We start from the raw sequence: 16,447 nt of genomic DNA on the forward strand, positions 1-16,447 counted from the left end.
GATACAAAAATATCCATCACAAATGGCAAATTACACTCATCTGTATACAGGAAACCATCAGATAGATGCTGCAATCACATTAAAAAATCCATAATCTACAGTCAGGCCACCAGATATCACAGAATTTGCTCAGACACCATCACTTTCCCAATCATTCAGAGAAAAAGTTTACAAAACAAGGGTTATAAACAAACAAATTAACTCTGCCCTTAATACCCCACGTGAACACTTGCTACAATACAGGGAGAAGAAAAACATATTGCGTATCCCAATAGTTTTCAAATATAACCCTGCTGTAGAAGGAATAAGAAAAATCATAAAAGACTTACAGCCACTACTCTTAGAGGATCCCACACTCAAACAAATCTTTCCAAAACCCATATTCTGGTACTCAGACAACCACCCAACCTAAAACAGAAACTGGTCCAAAGAAAGCTACCCCTTGATAAAAAGACCACCCAGAATGGAACCAAGCGCTGCAACAAAGCTATCTGCAAACTATGTTAACACATTTGTGAAAGCAGCACAGCTAATCACAAGAGTAAATGATATAACATTAAAGGGGCATATTCATATATATCTGCAAATGTGGTATACATGATACATTGCACTGCATGTGAAGTGGGATGTTATATTGGAGAAACAAGCCAAAAACTGCACCTTCGGATGAACTTACACAGACACTCAATCAAAAACCACTGTAAAACAAAATACTGTACCCCTGTTGGTCACCATTTCACTCAACCTGACCACTCCATTCAAAACCTCAAAATCAAGATTCTCAGAGGAAACTTCAAAAACACCATGGAAAGAAAAACCTTTGAAATGAAAATGATAAGGCACTTCAACTTGCTAAATTCTGGACTAAATGTGGACTCTGGTTTCTTAAACCATTATCAAAATGTTTTGTAATGTACTTTCATATACTGTAGTCAATTACATAGTATATTCCACACTTTCTATGCATAGATACACAGGTAAGTCTAAGTCCACACTTTTGTCATTATTATTATTTTGTCTGTCTCCTAAACCCCCATCATGATTTTTACGACATCCCCTCCTCCCCCTGCATTCAGACCTCTGTAACACTTTGTCTTTTTAGCCTGTGTTTTAAGATATAATCTGTAAATTCCAACAAATTGGTCAGTATTGCTTCAGACTTGAAAAAGGAAGACACTCTTCCAATAAAAAATTATCATTGCTCAATGCAATACTCTTGTTATTTTGATATCTATATCTATCTATCTATCTATCTATCTATCTATCTATCTATCTATCTATCTATATATATATATATATATATATATATATATATATATATATATATATAAAACATGGAAGGGAACTGCACTCCAAGACCGGATCAGGTACACATCCTGTGACTCAGTAACATCCAGCCCTGGGTGCTAAATAGCACTCCAAAAAAGCTGTGATGTCACCAGAGCCACAGGCAGTTAACCCCAGTCTGGAATGGGTGCAAGAAACAAGGGAGATTACAAATAAAAAGTAATACAACACATAGAAACACCCAGCACTCACCAGCTAGCTCACAGCTAAGATAAAATCACAACTGGAAAGGTTAGTCACCGCATCTGGCCAAATGGGAAAGCTCAGGCACCACGTCAAGGTCCTTTCCTTTGCCTGAGTCCCTAACACAGGCACACCATCATGCGAGCTTACAAAGCCAAACAAACTGAGAACAAAGAAGGGGTGCACAGGTGGCTGTAATCACCCATAGAAAATACAAAACATGGAAGGGAACTGCACTCCAAGACCGGATCAGGTACACATCCTGTGACTCAGTAACATCCAGCCCTGGGTGCTAAATAGCACTCCAAAAAAGCTGTGATGTCACCAGAGCCACAGGCAGTTAACCCCAGTCCGGAATGGGTGCAAGAAACAAGGGAGATTACAAATAAAAAGTAATACAACACATAGAAACACCCAGCACTCACCAGCTAGCTCACAGCTAAGATAAAATCACAACTGGAAAGGTTAGTCACCGCATCTGGCCAAATGGGAAAGCTCAGGCACCACGTCAAGGTCCTTTCCTTTGCCTGAGTCCCTAACACAGGCACACCATCATGCGAGCTCACAAAGCCAAACAAACTGAGAACAAAGAAGGGGTGCACAGGTGGCTGTAATCACCCATAGAAAATACAAAACATGGAAGGGAACTGCACTCCAAGACCGGATCAGGTACACATCCTGTGACTCAGTAACATCCAGCCCTGGGTGCTAAATAGCACTCCAAAAAAGCTGTGATGTCACCAGAGCCACAGGCAGTTAACCCCAGTCCGGAATGGGTGCAAGAAACAAGGGAGATTACAAATAAAAAGTAATATTACACATAGAAACACCCAGCACTCACCAGCTAGCTCACAGCTAAGATAAAATCACAACTGGAAAGGTTAGTCACCGCATCTGGCCAAATGGGAAAGCTCAGGCACCACGTCAAGGTTCTTTCCTTTGCCTGAGTCCCTAACACAGGCACACCATCATGCGAGCTCACAAAGCCAAACAAACTGAGAACAAAGAAGGGGTGCACAGGTGGCTGTAATCACCCATAGAAAATACAAAACATGGAAGGGAACTGCACTCCAAGACCGGATTAGGTACACATCCTGTGACTCAGTAACATCCAGCCCTAGGTGCTAAATAGCACTCCAAAAAAGCACCCATTCTGGACTGGGGTTAACTGCCTGTGGCTCTGGTGACATCACAGCTTTTTTGGAGTGCTATTTAGCACCCAGGGCTGGATGTTACTGAGTCACAGGATGTGTACCTGATCCGGTCTTGGAGTGCAGTTCCCTTCCATGTTTTGTATTTTCTATGGGTGATTACAGCCACCTGTGCACCCCTTCTTTGTTCTCAGTTTGTTTGGCTTTGTGAGCTCGCATGATGGTTTGCCTGTGTTAGGGACTCAGGCAAAGGAAAGGACCTTGACATGGTGCCTGAGCTTTCCCATTTGGCCAGATGCGGTGACTAACCTTTCCAGTTGTGATTTTATCTTAGCTGTGAGCTAGCTGGTGAGTGCTGGGTGTTTCTATTTGTTATATATATATATATATATATATATATTTATATACATAGGCATACATACTGGTTATTTCATATACTTAATTCCATATTTAACTTATTGCTACATTCAAACTTTTAACTTTTTACATTTCCTTCCCACACAAATGTTGTATTTCGTTTATTAGGGAGTGTCTGAGTTGGTCACTTAGACTAGCAGGCATCTCATTAACATATGAGTGAGGGCCCATTTGTTTGTAATTCCATCCACTAAAGTATAAACAAAATCTTAGACAATGGGACTCTAATCTTTTGAGTTGGAACAACAGTTCTCTCTGTTCCATTGATAAAGCCCCCAAGGTGATTTCCTGTTCAGGTAACTCCTGGACACATGCTTTTGTTATCTGATTTTTTGTCTCTTTTTGTGTTTACAAACAGCAGGGGTTCTTCCTGGAAAAAGTCTTGTTACCTTTCTTTTGGAAAAATGCTCCAAGATAATTTACATTGTTATCTTACGAGTTACGGAGGTGTGGATTAAAGTAAATCCTAGGTGCAAGATGATTTTAAATATGTTGTTCCTGTAATATGAAATACCATATTTTTCCTGTATCAAATGAATTCTTTTTATAATTTGCTAAAATAATTCTTCTGATATAGACAACTCCCCACAGATGATATAACAATACTGTAGTTGGGGGTGGAGCCTAGCAAGGAAGGAGATAAAGGAGTGGAGACCACAGAAGCTGTTAGTCGAGGTGGGAAAAATCAGAACTCCCTCTCTTTAATTAGGTAGTGGTGTCGCAGCTGAGACAGAGTGCTGGCCTCGGGTTTAGCATAAGTGGAGGATAAGATGGTACCTCCCTGTATTGGGAAGAGATTATTAATGGTAAGCATACCCGGCTTGTAGCCAGTGGAAGGCACATGAGGTTCACGGGGGGCTAGCACTCATAAAATAAAATAAAATATTGGATTATGGTTATTGGTTATGTTAATGTGTTAATAAACGTGGGCTGCAGCCTTTTTACACCCGTCTCTGTTGTTTGTGTATTTATTTATTATGTAGTAAGTACTGAATACGGGGTCAACTCTAGGGCAGGCTAGGTCCTACATTTCCACTGTCATCTTCCCTCACTGTGAGCGCATCTGACACTACAAGCACAAGCAGAGCAGCACCAGCTAGGCTGGGCAGGGGACAAGGGAGTGAAGCGTGCTATTTACAGTGTCACCCTCTGCGTCCTGCTGCTTCAGGGGAGGGTTGACCGTCCACACACCAATCTACATCACTCCCACTGACCTGCAAATGACAGCAAATTACAACTACCGCTCCTGACTCTACACACCAGAGTGATGAGGCAAGTGGTAACGCAGCACCTAGAGGCTACATTCCTGCCCTGCCCTGCTTTGCCCACAACAGAAGCCTGTGTGCAGACTGTAATTGTGTTCCTGTGCACAGGTAATAAACAGTTAATTTTATAAAATGCCAGTAATCCCTGTCTGTGAGGTCCATGCCTTAGGCAACTCATAATATTACCTTCTCGGAAGTTTGGCTGAAGAGCAGACTCTTTTAGCCAGCAGCAGCAGGTCTTCTTTATATTGATACTTTCTTCTCATATTCTTTATAAAATAAATTCCAGTGGCTGAATGGTACAGGGTGGGGTGTAGTAAATCAGGAGGTGGGATTTGGATGTTTCAGGACTTTGTTTTAGTCCTGAATTCAGGACCATTCTTCTAATTGTTGGAGATCTATAATTGTATGTTTTAATTTTAATAACTACATTGGAAGTTTAAAATTATGGGGTTTATTGACTATAAAACTATTTTTTAGTAGAGAAAACCAATGGCACTACTGAGTTAAATAAACGTTATACACAGAGATTGTCTACTCACTATGAGTATCTCCTATTTTTTCACTAAAGATAGCGGTATTTAAATGGTATAGATCTCTGGTATCTCAAGAAAGATAATCTGCTATAAAATCAGGATCTGGATACTAGTGCTATAGCATCCATCATTACTCATAGTGGCAACTTAACGGTAATTAAAAGGTATAGGTATCGGTCTCCTTTGAGCCCCAATCTGTTGAGAACAATTATAGTAAACGGTATTAATAGGTATATCTGGTATTTCCAGAAAGGTTATTTGTTAGTAATTTAGCACCTGGACACTAGTGCCATAGCATCGACTATCACTTATAGTTGTAATTTAACGGTAATTAAAAGGTATAGGTATTAGTCTCTTTGAGCCATAATCCGGTCGAGAACATTTATAGACCATCGCAAACGATATTAATAGGTATATAACAAAAAAGTATCCAAAGCATGTACCGATAGGAAAAGAAAAATGTCCCTTGATATCCAACTTGTAGATTTAAAAAAAACAGCAAGCCTTTATTTAAACTTTTCAGCAGGATAAAACATGGTCATATAAAAACTCTCAGCAGAGAGACAAGGTGAAAATGTCTGACCGGTTTCGGCCCTGTGTGGCCGTAGTCATAGACAGTTAACAGGTATCTATGGTGCACACCTTATATACCTGTTAACCACTCCCCTACTGGGAGTGGTATTGTAAATTTACCTAAAAACAACTTGTAACTCTGTGCTTTAAAGAAAAGAGGGGGGGGGGGGAGAAAATCATATATAGTACAAATATAGTACAAAAATATAAAGATAATAATAATGATCATTGGAGAATCAAATGAATAATATGAATAATATAATATAAAGATATAGGGAGATATACAAAACACATACATATAAATAAGGGCTATAGGTGTTATAATCGTCTCATATATATACAGATGAGGTCAGAGAAAATTAGTGAGACTAGTGTGTAAATACATAGATGGTTAAACCAGTGTTCATATAAATAAGTAAATAAATAAATGATTGCATAAATGTATACATACACATCTAGATATTAAAATAAATTAAGCCTATTCTACAAAACACAATAAGATAGAATATAAATTATAAATTAATAAATTAATAAAAGTTAACGCTAGTGTCAAAGGAAACCAGATGAACAACTTGAACATAGATGTTGCAGTTATAAATAAGAAATAGGCAATATATAAAACCTTATATAGGTAATTAGTAATAAATAAATATATATATATATATATATAGATGTGCAAACAAATTCCTAGATATATGCTAAAGCCAAATATATAATTGGCCACTCAAAATATTTTATATGAGCTATATAGTTGATACATCTAGACACTAGTCAACCTAATATTATTTTTATTAAATTATTATGCCCTCCACATCTTAGCCTGATATATGCATATCAGTCTAGACAATTTACTATATATTTGTGAGTATAACTACCTAATTAGTGTCAGGAATTATATTAGGTGAAATTTGAATAATGTCCGAAACTATCTATGCCAAAAATGTATAATATCGAATTCTGAGTTAAAACCCTCAGGTACAAGGCTACCGAGCCTGTGGATCCAATAGATCTCTTGCCTGGAGAGGATATGAAGTAAATCACCTCCCCTAGGTGGTCTGGACACAGACTCGATAGCCCGCCACCTGAAGGTTCCAACATCTCCCATATGTACATCCAAAAAATGTTTGGATAAAGCAGAAACAGCCCTTTCCTGGGAAACGTAAGAGAGGTGCTCTCTAATCCGTTTGCCCACAGGCCTAGTCGTTCTACCAACATATTGCTTTTTGCACTGAGTGCATTCAATTAAGTAGATGACATATCTGCTACCACACTTAATGCAGCCCCTGGTGTCAAAGACCTCCAGCGTCGTGGTTGAAGAAAATGATTTTGAGACAACCATGTGGTCGCATGACTTACATGTCTTTTTCCCACATTTGTATGTTCCCTTAACTTGTAACCATGAGCTGCCACTCTCCTTTTGGGGCAGCATACTGGGGGACAGCATGTTGCCCAGAGACACATTACGTTTATAGATGAAATTACATCCATCATCCATAATGCGTCTCAATACTGTGTCACCTCGGAGTATGGGCAAATTCCTTTCAATGACCTTACAAACCTTATCGTATTGGTTAGAGAAAGCAGTCACTAGAGTGGGTTTAATTCTGTAGGTAGTATCATGACTGAGTATGTTTTCTCTTTTCTTACCCCCATTACCTTTCATATCCATTATGGAGACTTCCATAAAGGCCTTATTGATGAGGTGTTTGGAATAACCCCTCTCCTGTAATCTCATTTTCAAGTCCTCACTCTCCCTCAGGAAGTCCTCTCTCCGGGAACAGTTTCTTTTAATGCGCATGAATTGACCTTTGGCAATGCCTTTAAATACATGCCTCGGATGGCTACTTCTGGCATGTAACAGCGTGTTCCCGGAGATGGGCTTCCTGTAGAGAGTTGAGGATACACCCCCGGTTTCGCCATCAAAACTGAGGGTAACATCCAAGTAATTAATGCTGGTCTGGTCCCACTCAAAGGTGAAACGCAGACCAACACTATTGATGTTGAGCCAATTGACTAGTGTGTCAAGTTGATCTTTACTACCTGACCAGATGACTAGCAAGTCATCAATGTAGCGCAGATATTTGACAATATATTGCGTATAGTTTCTGTTACCCCCAAAGACGTGGAAGCGCTCCCACCATCCCATAAACAGGTTCGCGTAGGAGGGGGCAAATTTCGCCCCCATAGCGGTTCCACGTCTCTGGAGGTAAAACTTACCCTCGAACATAAAGAAATTATGACGGAGTAGAAAACTAACCACTCTAAGTACATAATCTCTCTGTTCGGGTGAAATTTCGGTGTCCCTTTTCAGAAAATACGAGATGGCCTGGAGGCCACACTCGTGAGGTATGGAGGAGTACAGAGACACCACATCAATGGTAGTCCAACTGTACCCCTCCTCCCAAGTCACATCCTCAAGTCTTGTGAGCACATGAGTGGTATCTTTCACAAAAATTGGTAGTCTTTGAACTAGTGGTTGCAAGAATTGGTCCACCCACTTGGGGAGTGGTTAACAGGTATATAAGGTGTGCACCATAGATACCTGTTAACTGTCTATGACTACGGCCACACAGGGCCGAAACCGGTCAGACATTTTCACCTTGTCTCTCTGCTGAGAGTTTTTATATGACCATGTTTTATCCTGCTGAAAAGTTTAAATAAAGGCTTGCTGTTTTTTTAAATCTACAAGTTGGATATCAAGGGACTTTTTTCTTTTCCTATCGGTACATGCTTTGGATACTTTTTTGTTATATTTCTACTGTGAAGTACAGGGACTCCACTTCCGCCAGCATATACCAGCCGACACGGATCCCCGGATGATCCCAGCTGACAGGGGAATGTGTGCGTCAAAGAGAGAGGCGGAGTAGTGTTACTTGGGAACGGAAGCTCGTCATTAGCCATTTACACCCGGGATTGCTTCACTTGCTCCACAACAGAACCCAGGCACTGGAGGATTAAAGAAGCCGGCACTGATAATTAGGCATTGAATGACCGCAAGAGATACTGAGATCCAGCGCTGTGAGTATTGCCTATTTATATCTGCTACAGATCATTCACATGTTACATGCTATGACCCTGCGTTTTTCGCTATGGAGATGAGGAATAGTGTATAAACTTGAGCCTGATTAACGCTATGGATATCGAGCTGACAGGCAAATAATATCATTAACTGTTTAATCATCCTACTCCTGCAAGTGTGATAAATGTAGGTGGCGTATGTGAACACATCTCACGGCTGGAGCATAAAGTTTATGATACATATGTCTAACAGTGACTGTTTTCAAGGCATCTTGTTTGCACGGCCCATTTTTACAGGTCTTTCCAAATAATAAGGAATAAAATATAATACCTTATTATATATATATATATAAAAAAAAAAAAAAAAGTCGCATCAATAGCCTGCCTTCTACCCTGAGCCCAAATGCAAGTGAATTAGCTGCATTCCTTCCGGTTTTTGTATCAGTCTGCATTATCCCATTTAACATTACATGTCGCGAAGGTGACAGTCTCTCTCACAGCATACTATAGTATCCTGCTCTGAACTTTGCTTTGAGCAACATTGGTTGCTCTCCTCTTTGTTGATATTAATAGGTATATCTGGTATTTCCAGAAAGGTAATTTGCTACTTATTTAACACCTAGATACTAGTGTCATGGTATCTATTATCAATCATAGCGGTAATTTAACGGTAATCAAGGTATAGGTACCGATGTCCTTCGAGCCACAATTTGCTGAGATCATTTATAGACTACAATTTGTACAGGCTATAATTTGAAGATACTCATACTACTAATAACGGTTATTTATTGGTATAGATTTTTGATCTCCTTAGATTAACGATTTATTGAGAACACACATTTTTTATTTATTTATAACATAGGTTGCAGATGTATGCCTACACTCAAGTGTATTTTTATCTATTGCATGATATCAATACAATTACAGGGTTAATCACAGACAGGAATCCTAAGCAACCCTATTTACAGGGAATATTTGAGCCGCGGATTTCGTACTCTGTCATATTTAACCATAAATACAGGCATATGCATATTTTAAAAGTGTGTTATTTTTCCTATATTTTTTCCCTTTTTTAAGTTAATATAATAAACGCTAAGTTTTATTTATGTTTCTTTGCTTCATGCTACCATATTTATTCAAATATAACACAAAAACGTCATGAGTGCTACATTTGTACTCTTTTTTTTCAGTCTCTTACTGATTAGTTCAAGCATGACTATACAACTATAACTTTTCTGAAGACAACAGTTTATGATAATAATATCTCAAATAGATTTTTGAGTGAAACTCCTGATAGTAAAAGCTGTCTGTTTTTAGTAAGACCTGATTACTTGTAAAGGATAATGCTGCAGATGTCCTCTTGCACGGGGATACTCTGGTGTTTATTGCATTACAGAATATTTATTGCCCACCCAGTGATGATCTTGTGTTTTTTAGGGTTATTTGGAAGATAATGTTGCAAAAATACAGGTAAATACAGTTTTGACCCATAGTAGGTCAAACATCAAAATGCATATATGACCAAAGCATCCTGATTTCCAACATTTGGTTGGTTAGCTGCCCAAAAACAAATATTTAGCAGATGTTTTTACTGGCGTATAAAAGATCTATATGGAAGCAACAAAACAAGAAGCCAAAGGGAAAGTGTAGCGTCATCAAAAAACAATGCCTTGTTAGATCCTATACAATAAATTGATATAACTTCAGGTTCTGTGAATTTAAATTGTATACACAGTGACATTTATATGATCTGGATATGTCTTGTGAAATGTCAATAATTTGTTCTGAGGGTTAGACATATGGATTGCTGTTTGTCAGTGTTTGCCTGGGTGGTACTTATTGGAGCTAATCTGACAGCTTTTTGTGTGATGGCACTTTTCTGATTCTGCAAATTACTCAAATAGTAGTATCATTGCACGGTACTCTTGGGATTGGCTTCTCTGCAAGTTTAACAGACAGAGATACGTTTCAGTACAGTTATGTCTAATTTTTATCCATAGCAAGAGAAGTTAAACAAAAGGTAATGAAGTACATTAAAATTAAACCATACTTGATGGTTCGAGAAATGTTTCGTTAAAGCTGCTATAGATATGGCTACAAAATAATAGAAATAATATTAACCCCTTTCTCTAAAGAATTTACAATACTAAGGCCCAAGAGCGACCTACTCAAAGTTAGGGGTAAAAAATTATGAGGAAAGATAATAATTTTTCATGTATACTTATGCATGTCAAATATGATGTTAAATTTTGAAGCTTTGACTGTTGATCAGGATGCATACATATGTGACCTTATTTGAACCTCATTCATTTTTTTTTTTATGTTTATATATTTTATTATCCTCAATAAAAATGCAAGGTTTAAAACAAAAACATACTTGAATCAGCAGCTAGCAGATAAGATACAGTTCACTCTTGCTTTGAGTCAGTTGATGGCCACTTTGGCCAGAGAATTACTGATAATATAATTGATTAATACACAGTATATTTCTTCTTTTATAAACACTATGCCAGGGGGTTTCAAACCTGTCCTCGGGCTTCCCTTATTAAAAAAAGTTAGGAGCCAACCAATCTTTTTAAATATGTATAAAAAAAAGATCACAATCAATAATAAGTTGTTTTAGGTATTGATGTGGTTGTTGAATCTACAGCCTTAGGATGGAAATTGATGAAGCCTGAAGCTCCTGTCTTAAACTTACAGATAACATATAATATATTTAAAAACAATACTTGAGGCCATCTTATTTAGGTGCATCTGAAGAAGTCATATTGTGAGTAGCCATATGATGGTTTCTTCAGGCTCAGCAGAAAAACAGCTAGTATAACTATAACAATGCCTGACTCATTTTCTCATCAGATGGAATTCAATAAAGAATATGTTTTAATTGGTTAGTTTGTTTTGGTTTCACTCCAGCTAATGAGTGCAATGTGATGTTATCTCATAGCCGTTGTCACTCTTATACCAGATCACAGTGCTGCTAATAAGGAGTTAAAGAGATTATTTCACAGATCCAGCAATGAGTCAGTTTATCATCCCACACAGGAAGCTCTCCCACACAGTGCTCAGCACGAGCTGCTTGTCCTGATGTGTGAGACATTGCACAGAAGCTTATCCTGCTCTGTGCACTCAGATTGATCTTGCATTGCACTAATTGGAACTGATATTAAATAGCATATTCACTAGGACTAGCCCTGCAAGGTGGCAGGTTAATAATGCTCTCAGTGGAAATAACCTACAAACTTACTGCTAAACATCTTGGTCTCACTGCAATAAAATTCACTTAAGATGACCAATGCAGTATTTACTAATACTCACTGACTTGTGCACACTGATGCTTATGGTACTGATCATGCATTCTATTAACTGCAAAAGAAGTAAGTATATTAACTGCATGTTCACAGTGTCAGCCCCAGTGGGCTAGATGCAATAACATACTCTTGGACTGAGATTTAAATGTTCTCAGACCTCACAGTGGAATCAACCAATGAATCCAATATAATATGTTGTTGGACCTCATATAACAAGTAAACTGCTTCCCATAGTAAGGAAAGGTCCTTTGTAGAAAGCAGTTTTTCACAGATCATTGCACATTTTCTATTGTGCTGTATCTGTCTTTAAAGTGAGGTGTAGTTGAATTTGAATACACTTACAGATTTCTATGCATTATTTTATTCAACATTACATTTGTGAAGTCCTTAAAAGGTTAAATTGAACAACTTCAAACATACGCCAGAATAGTCTTCTTTACTAATGCATTGATACATAGTAGAAAATATATTTAAAAAAATGCAAATCCAACAAACAGAGAAAAAAGTTGTGCACAGAACAATTAATGCAAACTGATTTTCATCAAATGATAAAGATGTATGTAAAGATGAATATACGTATAGAACACCAGATAGAAATTTCAGTCATTAATCAAAGGTACAGCCTACTGTTCAGTACATGTGTATGTACAACACAGTACCACTGGCTACTTCTTTTAAATAGCTATAACAATATATATGTCCTCAAATGTGTCTCAAGGAATTTACTAATAGTTCTGCTATGATTTTTGTAATTACATTTTGAAGAGTTTGAGGATAGGATATAGTATAATGCTGGTGTGGTATTGTACTTACAGGAACTACATCTGGTGAAGAAGTATCACTGGAAACTTCAAAATGCTTAAGGTTTTAATGAACTGGGCGTTCCCCCTGGGCCCACTTAAACTTAACTTCTTTTACATATGCTATTATTCTTACATCATGCCTAATTGAGAGTATTTAATGTGAGTTGCTTAATGTATTTTTAAAATGTTGTTTTTAAATAAACGGAGCAACACTTTTAGATTTTTCCTGATTTATTTTCACAACAAGCACACATGGGAGCAGAAAAAAATAACTGAGAAGTGGACTACCAACTCTAAGAGGCACGGAGCAAAGAGGTACACCTGTGGGAAAGGATCCATTTCCATATTACTGGCAGAGCCCTTTTCTTACCTAATAGGATTGAGGTAGGGCCATGTAAGTACAATACATTTGAACCGTCATAACTTTTTTTATGCAATTTTATTTTAATAGTTTTTATTAGACAGTGCTATTATAAAGTGTAACTGTATTTTTACATGTATTTTCAATGTTTTGTGCAACTTTTTTGACTTGCGGAACAGTTAACCAGAGCTCTGAAGTCGCGCTATCCCAACACGCATTAAATTCAAGAGAACGCATTTACTTTAAACTTGTAATAGGCGCGCTACTTACTACACGCACATAGAGCCTAGATAAACCCTTATCGCTTGCATGCAACAGTTATGCGCACCACTAGTAATATAGCCCTTAGTACTTACTGAGTCTGAGAACCTTGGAATGAACATACAGGAAATATTAACTGGATCAAAGCAGTTATTGAACCTGACCTGCCACTGCACATTCAGACAGATATTTTGCCTACAATGAAATGTTCAAGAACACATGTTTACACTAACTAAAAATAGCACCCATTAAGCTAGGCCAGGCAAAGAACAACATTTACAGAAATAGCACATTTTTAAATAGGCCAGTCATGGGAATAACAAAAAGGATAGGGTATAGTTTTACTATTTTTCTTATGAAAATGTGCCCTGCAGAAGGAGTTTTAAATGTCCTGCAGTATTTCCAGGCCCTTTACAGTTAAATGAAGTTTAAATTGTAGACACCTGTTACAGTGCTTGTGGGAAAGAAAACATCATATGTTTGGTGATGTGGCCTTAAAGGATAAAACTATATTAAGGTGTCACTCCATGTACTTATCATTTTATGTACCTTTATTTTCTTCCTTTATTTGACTAGGAACATTAATAATGAACCCAAAACACAGACATTTCTATATCTTGGCTCATACCACTCGATCATATTTACAAATGAGAGATCCGATGGGACAATTAATAAAAACTGGACACTATTTCTTTTACAAATTTAAAGGTTGCTTCCATTTTTGGACACCTTGATGTTGGCTGAATGCACATAAAAGGAAGACTAATGGGACAAGCAAGAACGGAAGGAAGTATGAAGGGCCACAATATAGAAATTTCAGTATTTTGGGTTTAATTTCTAATTTTCTTGCCTCTCTCTACATAGTACTGACCAAAATAAACCAATGCAAACAATGCATAAAAAATAAGAACAGACAGAAATATACTGCAAAAAATGAGACAGCAGATTTCAATAATCTTCTTCTAGACTTTGCAGAGGCTAATTTCCTGACATCCAACTGAGAAAATTAATGTGTTCATTTTCTTCCACATGACAAAAATAAATCGACATTGATTTCCACAGAAGCTAATCTTTAAAATGTTGCACATTATCGCTCTGTCTTCCAGTGGCTGAATAGATTATTTTGGGTTCCAACTACCGTGTAAAAACTACCTTCTGACACTGTCACTATTGACAAGAGTTTTTACAGATAACTGGAATATAATCATAAAAAGGGCAGTATAGAAGTATCTGGTAACTATATGACAGTCAGTTAAACTTCAGCAGTAGAGAAATTAATGAAAACTCTCTTAAAATAAAGAATTAGGACTTACATAAAGACAAATAATTTAGAGGACCAAAGTCAGCATAAGTTTTACTTTAGTGAGATCATGTCATACTAATGAAATTGACTCTTTTATTACATAACTAAAGTATTAGACCAGGGTAGAGCAGTTGATGTAGCATATCTAGATATCAGCATAAACTGCATCTCCTTAGTCTAGACTCAAAAATAATAGAACTTGGTTGAATTGGGTAGAATGCTGGCTTAAGGATAGATAACAGAGTGTCTTAGTAAATGGAGGGCTTTCAGTAGAGGGGTCAGTTACTAGTGGTGTTTCTCAGGGGCCAGTTTAGGTGCCTGTTTTGTTTAACAAATGTATCAGTGATATTAGCAAACGGCTACAAATGATATAACATTTTGTAATAGAGTTGATGTTCCAGGAGGGGTGGACCAAATAAGAAGTGATCATAATGTTAAATACAAACTTAATGGTACATTACTGACTGTTAAAAAAGAGGATTTGTGAATTATTATTTCAGATTATTTAATATTTAGTAAGCAATGTAGTACTGCAGCGAGTAAAGCCAGTAAAATGCTTGGTTGTATTGGTAGAGGTATTTGCAGCAAAAATAGTAAAGTTCTTAAACCACTTTAAAGATCACCAGTTATGCCTCATCTTGAGTATTGAGTACAGCCTGGAGGCCATGGGGTAGATTTATTAAATGCTGGGCAGACATGATTCACTGTCAGCATTTAACATTTCTTGTGAAATGCTTGTGCAATGCCGCCACCTGCACATTCGTGGCCAATCAGCCAATAGCAGGGGGTGTCAATCATCCCGATTGTATCGGATCGGGATAATTGCAGTTTGCCACCTAAAAGGTTGCTGAGAAGTTAAGGCGCAGCAGTCTTACGGCCACTGCTTCTTAACTTAGGTTTCCGGCGAGCTGGAAACTTCAGGCGAACACATCAACATCCACTGCTTGTTAAATCTGGCCCCATATCTCCAGAAGGATATAGACGAACTAGAATCTGTTTAAAGGACAACTAAAGTGGTACATGGTCTAAAAAATAAAACGTACCAGGAAAGGCCCAAATACCTAATTATGTACAGCTTATTGGAGCAAAGGGATAGAAGTAATATGATAGTAACTTTCAAGTTTATTAAGGGACTTAGTAAAGTTGAGGCTGCGTTTTTTTTTTCATAAAAATTTTTTTTTAGAACAAGGGATTATGATCTCAAGCTGAAGGGTAGTAGACTCAGGTGTAATTTGCGGAAACACTTCTTTACAAAAAAAGGGTGGTTAATTCATGGAATAAAACACTGTGAGAGACTTCAAGAATGCCTGGTTATCCTTTGAACTAGATAAGTTTACAATTTTAGGAAACTGTGAGCAGACTTTTTGGGTCTATGGTTGTTATTTGCCATAAAAATCTTTATTTCTATGTTTACGTTGCTTCCAACCAATGATTGTAATCTACCTTTCTTTTAAAAGAACTCTGCTGAGTGTGTAGTTGTATGTCTACCATTCTAGATTCTTGTTGCATTTCTTTATAAAGTACTATTAAAGTGGAAACATTCACAATCTTGACCACTCAACGATATTTTCTATTGCAGCTTCCCCAGCATTTTCATCCAAGATCTGTATCGTGGCCATATAGGATTCAGCAAATTAAAATAGTATGAGATGAAATCTTGCATTTTCTGATCCTGGTGAGACTATATCCTTCATGGTATGAAAGACTTGCAAACAACTGATTAATGACTGTGTATAATGCAATCATGATTCTTTCTCTTAACTTGCAACAAATAAAACTTTGCCTAGATAATGAAGTACAAAAAATATCTTCTTTTAAATTTCTGCAATATGTCCCCATGCACCTTCATAAAAGTTATTTTACACCTTCATAAATGTTTTCAGGGTTGAAAAGATTTTTAATAGGAGAGCCACAAACTTTA

At 37.4% G+C, this 16,447-nt stretch overlaps 1 long non-coding RNA gene across 1 annotated transcript in view; it reads left to right on the plus strand.

Annotated features, from left to right (window-relative positions):
• Positions 1 to 16,140, plus strand: part of LOC128638986 (uncharacterized) — a 144,588-nt gene extending 128,448 nt beyond the window's left edge. The window contains exon 3 of the long non-coding RNA XR_008399135.1: positions 16,106 to 16,140. This is a non-coding gene — a long non-coding RNA (uncharacterized LOC128638986). The remainder of the gene's footprint in view (positions 1 to 16,105) is intronic.
• Positions 16,141 to 16,447: the final 307 nt, after the last annotated feature.

This window comes from Bombina bombina, chromosome 1, assembly GCF_027579735.1.
Source record: "Bombina bombina isolate aBomBom1 chromosome 1, aBomBom1.pri, whole genome shotgun sequence".
NCBI classification, from domain to species: Eukaryota; Metazoa; Chordata; class Amphibia; order Anura; family Bombinatoridae; genus Bombina; species Bombina bombina.